The following is a 15,355-nucleotide window of genomic DNA, read 5'->3' on the forward strand; positions in this document are numbered from 1 at the left end:
GCACATGAAAAAATTATAATAAGCATTTTAATTCGACATGCTTCTTATGCTCAGTTTCTTTTGCATAATCCAGCACATTTTAAAGTGATCTCTGGATGTCTTGTCTTTTAAATGAACTCTATTTCCTTGTCCTTCCCTTAGCCAGGATTATATTGCTATCATTAGCCTGCTTCTATGATTTTTACAATATTGTCACTTCCTCTATTGACAATTCAGATCGCAGTCAGCAAAAGTTGCTACTCCCTGCACCCCCCCTCAGGGAGACTAGAGGCAGAAATAAGAGACTAGAAGCAGCGTCTCGCATACAAGTGATGTCATTTTCAGAATTTGCAGAGAGCAATATGGCACCCCCATGTCTCCTCTCTGGATCTTAGTAAATCAGTATGGGACCCTGTAAGGATACAGATGTTTTCCAGTTACAACTGTAAGATGTAACAAAACAATCTCTAATTTCAGCTTGGTCATATTGAAGGCTGTTATGTGTAATTTCTGTGACTGAAGATACACTTTAAACCTTGTATGAGGACCATTGACTAAGACATGCAAATCATTCCTTTACAACAGACCTTGTGCACATCCAGTTCCAGCGATCCATACCGAGCCATGCAAATACCTTCCGATAAGGAAACACTGCTGTACTTCACAGTCATTTCAGTAAGTGCTGTTATTTGTTTTGAATAAAACCTGATGGGTCTATCTAAACCAGTGGTTCCCAATCTGGGGGCGATCGCCCCCAGGTGGGCGATTTGGGTTCTAAGGGGGGCGGTAAATTTGTGGGGGGCGACAGGGGGGCGATCAGTATGAAAAGGCAGAAAAAGTGTCGCAGTGTCACTCGTTTTTAAGAAAATTATGGGCAAAAAATATGATCTGTATAAAATATGCAAGTGTGCATGATAGAGTTGCGTAATTCCTCAGGGCTCGTTGGTCACACGCCGGTGTAATGTCAGATATTGCAGCCCGGAAGCAGCCTTCCTCACTGAGTATCGCGCATGCTCAGTGGGAAGTTAGATATTATTTACCTGAAATATCTCCGCTTCCGCACCACGTACACTCCCGAAATTTTCAGGGGAGGGAGGGGACCTCAGATCTAGCTCTGTGTCGAATTGCAGCCCCCGAGCCCCGCTAGTTCCCGAGATAGGTTTGCTGCAATCAGTGTCGGGAACCAGCGGGGCTCGGGGGCTGCAATTCGGCACAGAGCTAGATCTGGGGGTCCCCTCCCTCCCCTGAAAATTTCGGGAGTGTACGTGGTGCGGAAGCGGAGATATTTAGGACGTTTTACGTGGCTGCACAATTTAATGGGACGCAGGCTCCTACTGCGCATGCGGGGCTGCACAACGTGCGGGGCTGCAATAGCTGACATTACACCGGTAAGGGAATTGGCGCAAAGTAGTTGAGTCACCGGCTATTTTTAGCTGGCAAGGTCACAGCGCTACCCCCTCCACTGGCACCACCACCTGGCGTAAGGGTATACCGTACTAAGAGAATGGGGGCGACAGGGGTGAGTCGTCTTCCCCTAAGGGGCGATACCTCATAAAAGGTTGGGAACCACTGATCTAAACCTTTAAAACTAGTTCCTATAAAGCCACAGATATCCATACTCATAGCTGACTGGTTGTAAGACAACTGGTATTTTTTTTTAAAGGAAATAAATATGGCAACCTTCATATCCCTCTCACCAACAGTGGGCCCCTGTGCAGAATAAATGAAAGGGCCCCAAGTGAGTAGCCATAATCATATCAGATTATGGTTGGATCCAAATAATGTAGATAACAGAAAAGTACATGAATCTAGGTTACATACTGTAGGCATTGTGTTAAGTACGTAGTGCACATTTCATACTTGTGTATGACTGGGCAACAAGCAAATATCACTGTTCTTCCTGGCTTTCAGAGAGAAATACACAGAGAAGAACCTGCAGAATAATCATACCCTAACTGTGGTGCAGCTGCATGGGTCCTAGATGACATGGGGCCCCTGTGCAGCTGCACGGCCTGCACAGGCGTATGTCTGCCTCTGCCTCTCACTTCAAGTGTCCTTTAAAGAAATAGAACAAACACCTTTTTGTTGGAAAAAAGAAAAAAAAGAAATAGAACAAACATATAAAGTTAATTTTTCCACGGAGCAAGAAACTCTCTCACACAGCATTCATACTAATGGGCTGTAATGGCATAAGGGCAGGAGAGCAGCAGTTCTTGAGCCAAGCTAAATGCTTTGACAAATACTCACACACAAAAGGAGGGGTGCTGTTCAACTTGCAGGAACCATAAATGGATAAGGACAGGTGCTGAAGGCATAGGGCCAAATCAAACACATACCAATATTAATTCTCAGCTTTCAAAATCCATGCACATTGCAACTTGTAATATAGACAGTGATTCAATTAATTTAAAAAATAGTGCAGTATTTTGTATACAGCCAGTCTGGTCCCTACACTACCCAATGTCATTCAACAAAGCAGGACGACATTTCATGTTTCAAAACCTTAATTGAGAGCATGCAGGGGGACTGAACTTTGAAACAGATGGAATTATGCAACAAAGCAATATTTTTAGGCAACAGCAAACACCTTCACACCACTTCTCACAAAAATAGCCTGTAATGGCAATAATGCAGTTCTTAATTCACTCGCATTTTGAGAAGGTGGCCTCATTCATTTATACTGAATTGAGCTGCAGTGTACGGAGTTCCACTGCACACAGCTTGACACTACTGCAATATGTGTGAACACGCCCTAATTGCCTCAGTCTGTCAGAGTCTCCCCATAACTGCAATTTTGGTTTCGGGTGAGCTGAATCACTATTTTATAAATGCACCTGTAGCGTAGCTTAGGAGCTCTGGGCCCCAGTGTGAGTTTTACATTGGGTCCACTCAAGCGATCTATACATAGACAAGACAAATAACATTTATATCGCACACGGACTCAAAGCGCCAGAGCTGCAGCCGCTAGGACGCGCTCTACAGGTAGTAGCAGTGTAATGGTGCCCATACACGATACAATAAAAACGTTCGATTTTCCCGTTTATTCAATCTAAATGATCGAATTGAATGAAAGTTGAAAATATATATTTTTTTCTATCAAGAAATTTGAACGATTATCCCTTTTTTTTCGGGAAAAATGATCGGACATGCTGGAAAAATCTTTATATTCGATCTAACAGAATAATCGAACTAAATTATCTAATTGAAAAATTGTACCATGTATGGCCACCTTTAGGGAGACTTGCCTAAGTTCTCCTACTGAATACTGAACAGGCAGAGCCAAGATTCAAACCCTGGTCTCCTGTGCCAGAGGCAGAGCCGTTAACCATTACACTATCCAGCCACAGCTGGATATGGAACGCCAAAACCTGTCAAGGACAGCTGCAGTGTCAGAGAGGTGTAGGCGGGGGAGGAGAACAGCCTAATAATGGTTACAACTAATCAAAGCACATATCGAGGTGATCATTACCAGCTTAGCACTAATAAAGAGCTAATAAAGCGGTTTAAGGAGAGCCTCCACTGGGCCCCTCTGGTCCAAGGGCCCTGGTGCAGTCGCCACCTTTGCATCCCCTATTGCTACGCCACTGAAATGCATATTCAGTGGTTACTTATACGTTATTTGACTATTCGAAGCTCAGCTGCTTTATTTGTAGCTGCCTCTCAGGGTTTCAGTGAAGCCTAAATTTAGCATCAGGAAATTGACGCATTTGCTTATCAGCAACAACAAGTAAGCAGAGTGCTTTTCTCTGTATTACATAACCAGAGTAACTTATAACAATGTCATGGTGTCATCATGAGTAGCATAAGGTGACAGCAATGTGTAGGAATAGGAAGACCCACAAACCCTCAGCTGACACAGGCTGGCTGAAGTGTTCCCCCTGCAACCCTTATAGACATTCTGGTTTAGTGGTGTCATGTGCCAGTACATTGTAGGAGTACAAAACTCTTTAAATAGAAGCACTTATTTTCTTAAACATGTTTAATGATCCTACTTTGCACATGTGTGCTGGATAATGCAATGCAGTTTTCCCTGGCTTCAGATTAGATGATGATAACGCTAAAATTAAACTCCATAAGTTTTATTCCTGGGGCGTAGGCGCTGACTAAATTATAGTGCTTCTATCCCTGCTTAGCTGGAGTCTCTGGCAGGGCAGGTGTTAATGGAACGCAGGCTTGTCCTTTTCATGCTGGCAGAGGGGTGGGTAGGAGGGACGGGCAGCTGTCGTTTGTGGGTGACGGTATACTGCTTTCTAGAGACATCTCTGCACAGTAAAATGCGCCCACTCAGTTTAACAGTGAGCCAGTAACATGATTCACACTGTAAGTGAGAACAATTCTACAGCCAAGATCTGATCCACACAGAGAGTATCACCCTTCCTGCAGCTGATAAGCCATCTCAATCCAAGTGCATTTATTCCTTAACTAAACCATCCTTTTCCTTTACTTATGTGACTAATACATCCTACAGCCACTGTACAGAGTCTGCTCTGCCGCCAGTAGCCTTAATGATTCATTAAGCTATAAATGCATGTGCCACTACCATCAACTAATACAAGTATTCTTAATGAAGTTGCACAATGATAATAAATGATAATTAGCTGTAATTAAGGATTTAGAACAGTACACGCTGGCCAATACTGAGTGTTCCACGTAGAAAAAGAAATAAAGAGACAGTCGGCACTACTTGGAGAGGTTGCCCTTTAGATATGTTGGGAATGACTCAGAAAGCACCTATGTATCAAATGCGTGCTCAGGATGGCATAACACTGCAGTATATCATAGTCACAAGGAAGATTGAAAAACATCCGGCACTGCATAGAAAAAGATTGCACATTTATTGTGCTCAAAAATATCTTAGAATGCGTACAGCAAACAATTCAACATGAGGAACAATACAGTCCTACCATAGGTGCTTGGATGGCAGTGGGTGCTGGGTGTGATACGGGCAGCCTGACGGCCGTTTCGTCAGGCTGCCCGTATCACACCCAGCACCCAGTGGCGTAGCTTAGGAGCTGTGGGCCCCGATGCAAGTTTTACAATGGGGCCCCCCAAGCACTCTATACATAACAATTGATACGGCGCACCAAAACCTGCCAATGGCAACTACAGTGTCAGAGGTGCAAGAAGGGGATGGGGAACAGTCTGTTAATGATTACCACTATTCAAAGTATCTATCAAATGATGTTGATTTAGGTGGTTACAAGCTACCTATTGATATAAGATTCTAGAAATAATTTGTGTGGAAGCAATACATATCAGGGGAGGACTGGCCAGGGGGGAAGGGGGAAGATTTCCCCCCAGGCTGCCTCTCATCTAACGATTTAGGGCTGGTACAGTGCCTAGTGCGTTCATGTTTTTTGTATAAGGCAATGTGAACCACTAGGCTGGCTGAGGCAAATAAACACCCAATTACAGAGCAATTAGAGGGTGGACAAGCTGGTAAATATACACAGCATGATGCAGAGCAGAGGCTTGCCTGCAGGGTCCATGGGAACAAATCTGCCTGGTCTCTCACCATTGTTAAAATGACTGCATGTGCACAGCTACATAAGGTATTGTCTAAGTTGAAAAGAATTCAACAATCCCTAGGCTCCAGAAGGGCTGCTTGAAGACAGTTCCTAGACTCCAGAAGGGCTGCTTGCAGACAGTCCTTAGACTCCAGGAGGGCTGCTTGCAAACAGTCCCTAGGCTCCAAAGGGGCTGCTTTCAGGACTTGTTTGAGAGATTAGCAGGGACAGTATTGATATTGTAGGCAAGTAGCCTCTGTGTGATTTGGCTGCCATACAGATAAGCTCTCTGATCCATCTCAGGCTATTCTCAGTCTCTCTCCCACTACTGGAATATATGGAGCACGTGTGTAATGTCATTTGGGCTGGGGCTGCTGTGAAAATGGGCCTCTAATTTGTGTTTTCCCCCCGGGCCAAAAGGTCCCAGTCCTCCCCTGATACATATAATGTGTTTTTATTACATCTCATAAGGCTGTTTGTATAATAGGGCCTACTCCTTTTTGTAGGATGAGAGCAGCACAAGACAGCTGTGCAGAGGAGCACAAAGTATAAATCCATTCTTACACATCCCTTCTCTTTTTACATAACTGGGGAAATTGCTGTTATCATTTTTCCCCCATTTTTAATACAGTATAAAGAATTAAGATGATGAAAGTATGGCTGCTGTGTAAATTATGAAACTGAACGTCTCTAAAATCAGAAAGCCAGGTTATTGAGAACAGGCAGGATATTCAGTAGTATGCCAAATATTCAGTAGTATGCCAAATATTCAGTAGTATGCCAAAATGAACCTAAAATCCCTGCAAAGTGCTTCCGTGTGACTTGGCCATTTACGGCTCTATGCTGTTAGATTTTGAGCTGGGGGTGTCAGCACACTGCAGAGCACAGTGAATGGCAATGAAAGCTTCTGCACCGCACCATTGTCAAATTAATGGAGCGCTCACATCAGAAGACTGATCCAAGGCCAGATATTTATCAGCAACGGATCAAACTGCTTCTGCAAAGAACAGTAATGACTGATCTTTTTTTCTAAGGCCCTCCTCTGCCACCCACATGACTATGAATAATACTCAAACCAAAAGAATAAATAAGAGTGATTAATGACTGCTGTTGTTCCTTCATCCTCACAAATGATATATGGAGGCTCTCTGTGTCAGAGTCGTGGACAGCCTGCAGTCAGAACCACACTCACTGTTGGCTGAGATTCTCACCTTTAATGCCCCCAAAGTCAAGTGAGTTGAGTGGCAGGTTGGGCCTACCCCCTCCAGTGTCCTGATTGGGAGGGATGATGGACAGCAGCCAGCCAGTCTCCCTGCCAGAAAGCACCCCACTCCCAGCCCAGAGGACCATAGAACTTCTACTAAAAGATTAAAAAAAATGTTTTCTATTGTTAGAGTCACAGTTCACGCAAACACAGAGGAGACACCACCACTGTTTGGCTGCAGCATGAATCCCCCTCTTACAGTAAAGCCTCTATTCCCACCACATAAGTTTGCCCCCCCCCCCCCCCCCAAATAAGTGCAGCACCTCCTCCCCCACATAACAAGTGACACCAGTCTGCACACCAGCCCATAGGACAAGTGATGTTACTATTCCCCCATCTCTATACCAAGTCCTACCAGCTTTTCCCCTCCTCTAGAACAAGCAATATGACCATTCTACTTCCCCAACCCTCCATTCTACTTGCCCAGTAATTGGTAGGGTCACTACAATATCTTCACTTCCTCCCATGCAGAATAGAGCAGCAGAGGAGGCATATTACCTGTAGCTATCTGCTCTCTCTCTCTCGCTTGTCCTGATCCAGAGTCCTTCTGTGTGCCATGTTTGCCATCACACAACATGGAAGAGGACCAGGATGGGGGAGAGTGACAGCGGCTGGCTGCATGGATAAAAATGAGGCACTGAACCAGGTAATATACCACCTCTGCTCTGCATGGGGGGAAGGGTAGACCATGGCTAATGGGGGAAGGGGGTGCCTTTATTTGGAGAGAGGGAAGACTCTGGGCCCCTTCTATCCCACAGTGCACGCCAGCAGCTACAGGGGGCTGCTCTCTAGCAGTTAAACTTTTAGATGAGGTCCTCTTTAACCACTTCGCATCCAGACCTTGTTTTCCCCTTATTGACCAGAGCAGTTTTGACGCTTTAGCGGTGTCCCTTTTTAATCAGCCATAACTTTATCCCTACTCACGACACCTAAATGATCTAGGTATCGTTTTTTTCAGGACAAACTAGACTTTCATTGGCGGGTATTTTGTCCCGATAATTTTTTTTTTCTGTGCATTTTAGCGGGAAAAAAGAGGGGAAAACGTTAAAATTGCATTATTTCTCAGGTTTTCTTCAATTCTAGTGAAAAATATAAAGTGCTACAGTAGGTAAAAGACATGCCATCAGTATTAAGTCCCCCAAGGATAGATAGCCAGATGTGTGCCCAGTATCAGACCCCCCCAGTATAGCCAGATGTGCCCCCAATATCAGCCCCCCAGTATAGCCAGATATGCCCCTGCATTTGCGACCCCCCCCCCCACATATATTTATACAGCTGCGTATCACAAATAAGCACCCCTCATTATAGCCAGATGTGTCCCCAGGATCAGTGTTCCCCATTATAGCCAGATGTGTCCCCAGGATTAGCGCCCCCACCCCATTATTGCATATGTGCCCCCCAGCATTAAGTTATGTCCCTCAGGACCATCAGATGTGCCCCCCATTATAAAATCCCCCACCCCATTACCCTGATGGGCCGCAATAAAAATTTCAACCCCCCCCCCTTCAGATTTTAAACCCCCACCCTCTGTTATGGGCAGCCTGATGTGCCCCCCCCCTTATCACAATGCCCCCCCCCCCTCCAGATCGTAAAAAAAACGCCCCTGCAAGATGAATATCTCACCTTACCTGGTTCCTGCGATCATCCTGCAGCTCCAGCCTCCATTCTCCGCTCTTCACTCAGCCCTGTGACTCTGAATATCCGGGTCCCGGCTTAATGACGTCATCAAGCCGGGACCCGGATATTCAGCGTCACAGGGCTGAGTGCACCGTGGAGAATGGAGGCTGGAGCTGCAGGATGATTGCAGGAACCAGTTCAGGTAAGATATTCATCTTGCAGGTTTTTTTTTTTTACGATCTGGCCACGGAGGGGGAAAGATGAATGATCACGCTGTTTGCTACAGCGGTGATCATTCATCCGCGGGGGGGTCACTAATTGGCTACAAGGGAACATTAGTAAGGCAGCTGACAGTGCCGGGGGGTGCGCTCTGAAGCGCACCTGTCCCTGCACAACAGCGCTGCAAGCAGGTCAGTATATCTACGTGGCTGTGGCTTGGAGGGTGCCACAGCTGACGTAGATATACTGTAGTGGAGGGGAAAGTGGTTAAAGGTGGACACACACCAATAATTAATTAATATTTTTTTTCGATTCAAGAATTCTGATCGTTATTTTTGGTTGAACGAAAATTCAGATTCTTCCAAGCAATTTACCACACCACAAAATATTCAATTTAGAAGCAACAATGACAACAATGATTGAATAATACATAAAAATTGTGTTGAAGATAAAAATCAAGGGGAATAATATTACTTTATATGGTCTTTTTTTTTTTGCTTCTGTCCATTATTATTATTATTATTATTAATTGTATTTATAAAGCGCCAACATATTACGCAGCGCTGAACAATAAATATATACAATGATACAAGGATGATGACATACATAGGGTTATACACATAGAACAAAGTTATACATACAAATTGTACAAAATACATGATCATGTGATATGAGCTGGTTAGGTAGGCCCAGTAATACAAGTACAGGCTGTCATAGGACAGGAGCACATGATCCTGTAGATTACACTAGGGAGTGGAGGACCCTGCCAGAGGCTTACAATCTAAAGGGAGGGGTGGAAACACTAGGGGGGGCTGTTAAATATTCCTTAGAGAGTTACTGTGTGGTAGGAGGTGGGTAGGCCATGGGATTATATCTGAGATAAATACATGAGAGAGCTCAGAGGGAACTCTGGGTATTAATAATATTTAGTATTTATATAGCGCCGCCATCATTCACAGCACTGTACAGAGTCACTTAACATGTGCTGCTGCTCTGAGGGGCTCACAATCTAGTGCCCTTACTGGGATTTAAACCAGGGAACCATCACTGCAAGGCAAAAGTGCTATCCACTATGCCAAGAAGATAGCATTCACATACTGTATATACCGTTCATGCAAACTAACATATTTACATACATAGCCCCCATATATTAACCCCATTCTTACCACTAGAAGGCTGTCCACTTTGCACTAGATGTGTCACCTTACTAAACTTATTTGTTCCTCCTATAGCAGAAAGCGGACATTTTTTTGTCTGTTTTACCACATCAGAAAACTGACAGTTGACGGATCTTATAGTTTGTAGTGTTCACACTAGTAGGACAGCAACTGTCAACCACTGGACCTGTTGCGGTCAGCAGAACGCAAAATTGGAACCTGCACGATCATTTCCAGACAGTGGATGCATCGCCTATAGAAGCCTGTTATGGAAACGCATCTGCTCTGGACTCCAACAACCAACTTATGCAAATGTTTATGCAAATATATGCAGTTTGAAAACGGAACAATAAATTTGAACCCAGGTCCATTTTCAAGCTGCATATACTGTATTTGAATAACAATCTGCATAAATTTGCATCAACTCAGAACATTTTGCATATCTGTGATCATCCCTACCAACCATCAAAGTGGATAATACACTGTCCGCCTCTGCTGGTCGTTGGAGATCTGGCTCTAGTGGGAACCCGGCCTAAAGCACACAAGTTACACATGATCCAGGAGAAACTTCACAACATTTCAATGTGACACAGTGCTGACACTTATATACATATTAGGGCACAAATCACTTATTAACAAAAGTACTAGTGACAAAAAGGTATCTTTCTTTTACAAATAAAATTATTAATTACATTAACACCACTTTATTATTTCTAACATAATGACCTTTACAATATTCCTACTCACTTTTTTTTCTTGAATACTACTGTACAATTTTTATTGGTTTTACAGAAATTGTCAATCTACAACACACCATACAATCAAACAAAAATTTACCAGAAATTTCCTTCACTTCCAATCGAGAAACTTTCTGTATAACTGAATTTTTATTGAATTGCTGCAAAATTGGATCATTTTATTGTATTGTGTATTTCTACCTTTCTACCACTTGAGGACCACAGTCTTTTCGCCCCTTAAGGACCAGAGCCTTTTTTTCCATTCAGACCACTGCAGCTTTCACGGTTTATTGCTCGCTCACACAACCTACCACCTAAATGAATTTTACCTCCTTTTCTTGTCACTAATACAGCTTTGTTTTGGTGCCATTTGATTGCTGCTGCGAGTTTTACTTTTTATTATATTCATCAAAAAAGACATGAATTTTGTCAAAAAAATGACTTTTTTTACTTTCTGTGCTGACATTTTTCAAATAAAGTTAAATTTCCAATACACTTGAGCGCGAAAGTTATTCTGCTACATGTCTTTGATAAAAAAAAAAAAAACATTCAGTGTATATTTATTGGATTGGGTAAAAGTTATAGCGTTTACAAACTATGGTGCCAAAAGTGAATTTTCCCATTTTGAAGCATCTCTGCCTTTTCTAACCACCTGTCATGTTTCATGAGGTGCTAAAATTCCAGGATAGTGTAAATACCCCCCAAATGACCCCATTTTGGAAAGAAGACATCCCAAAGTATTCAGTGAGAGGCATGGTGAGTTCATAGAAGATTTTATTTTTTGTCACAAGTTAGCGGAAAAGGACACTTTGTGACGAAAAAAAAAGAAAAAAAAAAGAAAAAAAAATGCCAGGGCAGTATAGGAACCCCACAAGTGACCCCATTTTAGAAAGAAGACACCCCAAGGTATTCCATTAGGTGTATGGTGAGTTCATAGAAGATTTTATTTTTTGTCACAAGTTAGTGAAAAATGACACTTTGTGAAAAAAAAACTATAAAAATCAATTTCCGCTAACTGTTGACAAAAAATAAAATCTTCTATGAACTCGTCATACACCTAACAGAATACCTTGGGGTGTCTTTTTTCTAAAATGGCATCACTTGTGGGGTTCCTATACTGCCCTGGCATTTTACGGGCCCAAAACCGTGAGTAGTCTGGACACCAAATTTCTCAAAATGACTGTTCAGGGGTATAAACATCTGCAAATTTTGAGGACAGGTGGTCTATGAGGGGGCAAATTTTGTGGAACCATAAGCAGGGTGGCCTCTTAGATGACAGGTTGAATTGGGCCTGATCTGATGGATAGGAGTGCTAGGGGGGTGACAGGTGGTGATTGATGGGTGTCTCAGGGGGTGGTAAGAGGGGAAAATAGATGCAAATACCTAAAACACAACACGTGGAGCACCATCCATAAACAATAATGCAGTCCTATCTGTAATGATAAAGGACCCTGAAATGTGCAGAATGGCCAATGAAAACAATATCAAATCAGGAAGAGAAACAGCTATGGCCTCTAAGAAAGAAGAAAGAAACGCACCAAATCAGCACACAATAATTATGAAAAAAGTACATCCTTTATTGATTAATCCACAAAAGATTAAAACACAATTAAAAACAGGTGGGGGATGACAATAAACCCAAATTGTCGGAGAACCGGCAGGAAAATAAAGTGCAATTAGTGCTAATGACACACCACTAAGGGTGTGAATCAATATAAGGGGTGCCAATGTGGGGTAATAACCAATACGATTATATTATAAATGAAGGGAGTGGGAGGTACAAAAGTGCAGGTGCATCAATAAATAACAATGAAATTCTGTTATATATACAATTATAACAATCAATAGTCCTCAATGTGTAACAATATGAGATAAACCAAAAATAATCAGTGTAAAAAAGAGAGGGTATGTACAATAAAAGTGATAGGCGAAAGAGTCACCTAAAGAATTAGTGAATGAAAATGGTAGTACCAATAAAAAGTGATAGATAAACAGCAACCATTGTTGTAGTGAAAGTCCTACCGGTAAGTGTTAGACTCCACGGGTCCCCCACCGCTGCTATCGCGATTCGCCACCGTAATGTGGCTTTCTCAAAGCTAATGAGCTACCTCCTGCAGCCATTATATATCCTGTTCCGGGGGGAGGGGTAGGGAAAGGACGTCCGAACGTAGCGTGGCCACGCTACTGCCTCCATCGCTCCGTACCTAAGGTGGCCGAATGTGGCCAATACAATGTAACACGTACATAGGTACGTAACACTAAGGGGAACATACGCCTGGGCGCCATCTAGTGAAATAAAATATACTGCAGGCATATTACATGAGATCTTTTAAAGACTGCACTAAGACACCATGTAATGGATACCCACCCCACCCACTGGCTGCAAAGGGGAACTACATATTAACTTATTAGTGAGGATAAAAAACAAAGGAAGAAAATAATAATATAAGAAAAATAAAAAGAATAATGTAGTACTAGATCAGAGAGCAGCATAGTATTAGTACATGGGCACATCATGGATATTTTATACAGCTAATCAAATACATAGAAAGCTACTCCCAAGACTCGCTCAAGGCCACCAGAAAAATACTATTAAATTAGTCAGTATATCATATAAAAAAGTTACAAAAATACAAAACATATACACAATATTATGGATTTACAAAACATCAAATTGGAAAAGACAATAATCATTATTTAATCCATTCATCCAAAAATCCTCTTTTAACGCCCTGAATCCTAAAAAAAAGGGGGAGTCCAATCAAAAATTCCCCTACTGTAGATAGATGAAGAGTAAATAATTATCCCATTGTGTATAATCAACAACTCCCAGCAACGTAGGTCCTGTCCGAACTCCACTTGCCGCAGATAAGGATAAGGGACGAATAACTATCCATAGAAATAAGGCGCTCAATCTGTAACTAGAGATAACACATTAAGTATAGTAAAAATATTATAATCATCACATTCACTTATCAAAATAGTGTGAAAGGTTATTATTATATATATAATGTAATGAGCAACCATCTTACAGGGCCCCTAATCAGAGTACAGACTGTATCATCTACAACCCAAGTTACCCCTAAATAATGGTTCACTACTCACCAGAGCAAACCACAACTGCAAAAAAAAATTTTTTTTAACAGTATGATGGAAAACGGTTGAAATATTTCAAACCCCAACGATGTTGTGTACAGTAGAAGATAGCCACAAAATAACCAAACACGACATGCTGTACCAGAGTATAATGAGACCAGTGATGCATGCAATAAACACATCAAAAAGAAGTGAAGAAGGTCTGGGAAGGTTAATACGGTTATTTCAGATAACCAAGAAAAGTAAATTCTTCATTCATACCTGCCGGTTGCAAAGATCCCATCTCATAAATCCATCTTGTCTCATTTCTCAACAGAATTTGGATAATGTCACCTCCCCTAGGAGATAAAAAGATTTTTTGTAAGCCTACCACAATCCAACCTTTAGTACTGCCCCCATGTGATTTTAGGGCATGTTCGGCCACAGGGGTGAGTGTCTTCCCCTCTATCCAATCCCTCTCAGCCAGACAGATTGTTGACCAGTGTTTCTGAATCCGCACCTTTAACATGTTCTTTGTTTGCCCAATGTAGATTTTGCCACATGGACACTGTAACATATATATTACCCCACAGGAAAGACAATTAACATACTGTCTCAGGCGAAATTCCCTTCCTGTTTTTGGACTGTAGACTGTTTTGGTGACATTCATAAATGGGCAGATGTTGCATCTGCCACAAGGGTAACTGCCCCCTCTTTGTCCTCCACCAATAGTTCTTTTTTGGAAATGGCTCCTGGTGAGCAAATCCTTCAGATTTGGAGCTCTTTTGGCCGTAATGGAAGGTCTGTCTGGTAAGTATTTGGTAATCACTGAGTCTGTAGTTAATACTGACCAATGCTTTCGAATGATCCCCTGCAAATGGTTCCAACTGCTGTTAAACGGTGTGCAAAGTCGCACACACTGGTCTTTATTTTTCCTTTTCGGATATAGTAGTGTCTCTCTGTCAGATCTCCTAGCTCTCCCATGCGCCATATCTACCACCTTTTGTGGATACCCCCTATCCAAAAATCTTTTTCTTAAATCAGAGGCCTCCCTACGAAAATCCCCTTCATTGGAACAATTCCTCCTGACACGTAGGAACTGACCTGTGGGTATGTTGTTCCGTAGTTGTTGGGTATGGAAGGACGAATAGTGGAGTAAGCTGTTCACAGCAGTCTCTTTCCTGTATAGGGTACTCCCAATATGGCAATCATCTGTAAAAAACAAATGCAAATCCAAAAAATTGGTTGTGGAGTTTGACATCGATGAGGTAAGTACTATGTTTAAGGTGTTCTTGCCAAGATCATGTACAAAGCACTTCCCCAAATCCTCAGGACCATCCCACAAGATCAAAATGTCGTCTAGGAAACGGTACCACCCCAAAATATGGGGATGGTACCGTTCCATCGTCTCACCCCACACCACACACCTCTCCCACCAACCTAAAAATAGGCTGGCGATAGAAGGAGCGCACTTCGCGCCCATTGATACGCCGTGTGTCTGCAAGTAGTGCTCACCATTAAAGGTGAAATAGTTCCGTGAGAGGATAAATCCCAAAAGGTCAATCAGAAATTCATTAAATTCTCGTCTGGAGATAGGTGTAGCGGAAAGAAAGAATCTCACGGCCTCCTTGGCATGTTCATGGTCGATGTTGGTATACAATGATTCTACATCACACGTGATAAAGAATACACCTGGAGGTAAAGAAATTCCATTAAGTTTGGTCATTAGGTCTAAAGAGTCCCTGACATAGGAGTCCAAAGTAATAACATGTGGCTGCAAGAAAAAGTCGAGAAAGGCAC

The 15,355-nt window shown here is 42.5% G+C and overlaps 1 long non-coding RNA gene across 3 annotated transcripts in view; it reads left to right on the top strand.

The window, feature by feature from the left end:
* LOC137524970 (uncharacterized) overlaps nucleotides 1-15,355 on the top strand; it is a 362,158-nt gene that overhangs the window by 119,543 nt on the left and 227,260 nt on the right. For all 3 annotated transcript variants that reach the window (XR_011022827.1, XR_011022825.1, XR_011022826.1), the window contains exon 3: nucleotides 565-654. This is a non-coding gene — a long non-coding RNA (uncharacterized lncRNA). The remainder of the gene's footprint in view (nucleotides 1-564; nucleotides 655-15,355) is intronic.

Source organism: Hyperolius riggenbachi, chromosome 1 (assembly GCF_040937935.1).
Source record: "Hyperolius riggenbachi isolate aHypRig1 chromosome 1, aHypRig1.pri, whole genome shotgun sequence".
In the NCBI taxonomy this organism is placed as follows: Eukaryota; Metazoa; Chordata; class Amphibia; order Anura; family Hyperoliidae; genus Hyperolius; species Hyperolius riggenbachi.